The sequence below is a fragment of the Myotis brandtii genome, unplaced genomic scaffold, assembly GCF_000412655.1.
Source record: "Myotis brandtii unplaced genomic scaffold, ASM41265v1 scaffold469, whole genome shotgun sequence".
Lineage (NCBI taxonomy): Eukaryota > Metazoa > Chordata > Mammalia > Chiroptera > Vespertilionidae > Myotis > Myotis brandtii.
The window spans coordinates 1,091,550-1,095,258 of record NW_005367911.1 but is presented as its reverse complement, the minus strand read 5'-3'; the positions used below and the strand labels follow the sequence as shown (position 1 = coordinate 1,095,258).

The 3,709-nt window shown below is 51.3% G+C and overlaps 1 long non-coding RNA gene across 1 annotated transcript; it reads right to left on the bottom strand.

The window, feature by feature from the left end:
• Positions 1 to 28: 28 nt before the first annotated feature.
• On the bottom strand, positions 29 to 646 carry LOC102242785. Its single transcript, XR_314143.2, has 3 exons — positions 509 to 646; positions 238 to 321; positions 29 to 66 (listed from the first exon to the last, which is right to left on the bottom strand). It is a non-coding gene; the product is annotated as an uncharacterized LOC102242785 (long non-coding RNA).
• Positions 647 to 3,709: the final 3,063 nt, after the last annotated feature.

Below are 3,709 nucleotides of genomic sequence, written 5' to 3'. Positions count from 1 at the left end.
GCCAGTGGCGGCAGCAGCAGCAGCGGGAACAGCAGCAGCAGGAGCAGCAGCATCTCCAGGCAGCTCCTGGAGGAGGAAGGGCCTGGAGTGCTGGTCCTGCAGCTGCAGGGGATCACCCATTCTGTACCCCCGTTCTACCTCACGCAGGAGAACCCAGGACAGAGCAAGTGTAGGGAGAAGCCAGGACCCCCGTTGGGCAGTGAGGCAGAGAGCATCAGGCTTTCGCGTCGCACTGACCTGAGGTCGGGTCCTGGCTCTGCCACTGGCTACCTGTGTGGCCCCAGGTAATTCAGGTGGCTGCTCTGAGCTCCGTCCCCTTGTCTGTCAAATGGGAGCACAATCCCCGCCTCAGAAGGTGCAGAAAGGGCTTGGCACGGTGCCCAGCGCCCAGCGGCTGCTTGACGAATGACAGGTCTTGCGGAGCGGCTCTGCTTCCTCCCAGGACCCACCCTGTCCCAGCTCCGTGTCCCTCCCGAGCCCTGGGCAGTGGTTCGTGTCCCACATGTACCTGTCACAGCCCACTTGTGCCTACTCCCAGCATCCAGGCCCCCCTGGGCACCCCCGGCTCAGCATACAGCTGAGTAAGAAGGGGCCCTGGCTTTAAAGCTTTAAAGCGCTGGGCCTCACAAACAGGGAAATCCGGTTACTGGGCCTGAGGGAGGAGCTGGGATGGGGGGGGGGTGCTCTTAAAGGAGCAGGTTGCCTAAGGGGGGCATGCTGGGTGCTGGCCCAGGCTGGCAGACATGGGAAGCGAGGGCTAGAACAGGATGGTCCTCAAATTTGTGCAGGTGAAGGAAGAGAAGGTTGACTGTGTGGGAAAGAGCGCCAGGAAGCAGCGTCGGCTGGGGGTGGGGCAGATTCAAGCTTGACAACTGGTAAAAAAACCAACGTTTTCTCCCAACCCAGAAAGCCTCCCCACCAAGACAGTAGAGAAAGAAAGACACTTTTGTTATTGGAGAAACATTAAGTTAGAAGGCGACGCGCATCCCAGGCCACCGGCTAAGAGATTGCAAAGACAGAAACGCATCTCACCCCATTTACAGCCAAGCAGAGAGAGCCCATCACACGGTGTTCTCAAGGCAAGTGGTAACTAGTCCTCAAGCCAGAGAAGCTGACGGCGCCACTTGTCACACGTACTTCATCCGATTTGGGCTCACGACCTGTGTTAGCTTACTGGCTTTATCCCAAGGAAACACAAACTTCCATATGACACAGGGTAGTTTTGCAACTTGGAGCAAGGCACCCAGCGACCTCAGGCTCGGACTCTCCTGCTGTGGAGGTTGGGAAGTTGTGTGAGGCTCTTCTGCGGCCCACGGTCAATCCCTCTCTCCCTCCGCCTGCGCTCTGGACCCAGGCTCTTAGACACTAACACCCCTCCCTCGGCCCCTCCCTCGCTCTATGTCTCGCAGCATCTCTCCCTGCGTTTCACAGCTGAGCTCCTTTGCACAGGTCTGCTCTCACATGTCCCGCCCCCCACTTTCACTCCTTTATTTCTTGCTGAGATATTGTGCTTGCTTTTTAAGACACAACAGCGTTATTATATATAATTCACACAAATCACCCATTTAACGTGTACAAGTCAATGGTTTTCAGTATATTCACATATACGTGTGACACCAATAGTCAATTTTATACTATTTTCGTAACCTCAAGAGTAACCCTGTACCCTTTAGCTATACCCCTCGATCCCTTCCCAGCTTCCTCCCCCACAGCCCTAAGCAAACACAAACCTACTTTCTGTATAGATTCGCCTATTCTGGACAGTTCACATAAATGGAATCAACACATGGTCTTTTGCACCTGGCTTCCTTCACTTAGCATGTTTACAAGGTTCTTCTCTGGGTTACTGTGCACCACTAGTTCTATTTATTGCCAAATCATATTCCATTGGAGGTACCACCACCCAAATGTGCTGTGTAAACACCATCACATTGGTTTACTCATTCATCAATTGATAGACATTTGGTTCATTTCCGCTCTTTGACTATTATGGAGAATGAACATATATATACGTTTTCCTGTGGACATGTAATTTTCCTGGTGTCAAGAATAGCTGGGTTGTATAGTAACTCTTTTTTACCTGTTTAAGGAATGGCTAAACTGGCTTCCAAAGTGCCTGCATCCTTTTACATCCCCACCAGCAGTACGTGAGTTTTCCGATTTCTCTACATCTTTGTTAATTTATTACCTGGCCTTTTGATCTAGCCATTCTAGTGGGGTATGGAGTGACTTGAGTCTATTTTAATTTTCCTGATGACTAACGATGTTGAGCATAGTGGCCATGTGTATATCTTCTTTGCAGAAATGTCTTTTATTTTCTCCTGCGGGTTGTCTTTTTATTTTCTTGAGAGTGTCCTTTGTGTTGGAAAATTCCCTGGGGTGTACCGCAACTGACTTCCCAAGGAGGACAGGGCTGAGACCGAAAGGAGAGGATGACAAAGAACGAAACGAGGAGTTTATTAAGAGAACTTACACACAGCAGCTGACTCGGGCCGCATCCGGATGATGGATCTCCGCCCCACAGAAGGGATGAGAGCTTGAAACACAGCCTTCAGGAACACTGGTGGCTCTTAGCCAAGTGGCACCTGCTTGTTAAGAGCTGAATATCCCAAAGCACTAAACGACAGGGTCCTCCTTCTCTGTGCAAGAACAGTCCTTTCAGGGGACACAGGTGTAAGTGTCAAAACATCATGTGAGCAGGGAGGTAAGAAATGCCCCCATCTGCGCTGGCCAGTTTGGCTCCGTGGATAGAGCGTCAGCCTGCAGACCGAAGGGTCCCAGGTTCGATTCCGGTCAAGGGCAGGTACCTCTGTTGCAGGCTCCTCCCCAGCCCGGGGCCCTGGTCAGAGTGCGTGCAGGCGGCAACTAATCGATGTGTTTCTCTCACATCAATGTTTCTCTCTGTCTTTCCCTCTCTCTTCTACTCTCGCTAAAATCAATGGAAAAATACCCTCAGGTGAGGATTAAAGAAAAAAATAAAATAAAAATAAATGCCCCATCCGCCATCAAACCTGGTGACCGCTCTCAGAGGAGCCAACTCCCAAACAGTTCTCCTTGCAGAGCCACACTGATGATCGCCAACGTTCCCCTCCCTGACCCCCCTCCCTCGCCATCTGATTGGAAAAATGAAACAGGACTCAATATTGCCCCTTCAGAGGAAGGCTTTATTGTAACATAAAATACATTATTTTGTGATTGGCCCAAGTAGAATTGTACACAATACTTTTTTTTGCTGGCTAATGCTATTCGGCCTCAACACTAAAATATGTATCTGAAAGAATTTCACAAAGTTTTAAAAAGAAAAGTTATAAAAAGTATACTTCCACTTTAAGTTATATTCACTTTGTCTCCCCGCCACCCCCACAAAGCCCTGCACGCCGCACACGTGGAGCTGGGACACTGATGACTCGGTGTGCGCCTGGGAGCGAGCGAGAGGCGGCGGCGGTCCAGGCTTCCGCGGCCTCCTCCGGTTTGCAGGAACGGGGAGAAGAGAGAAAGTACAGTGCAGATAGCGAGCGCACCTTTCAGTCGAAAATCTCTCCCATCGACAGGCACAGTTCTCAGGAAAACTGAGATCAGTTCAGCGACTGTACAAGCACGGGAAGGAGCCCCACACTCGGCACCGTCCCCTCAACCCTCCTGCCAGCCGTGAGGTGAGAGCTAGACCTCAGCATGCCCCAGGGCTGGGCCCACTTCCCAGTGGGTCGAT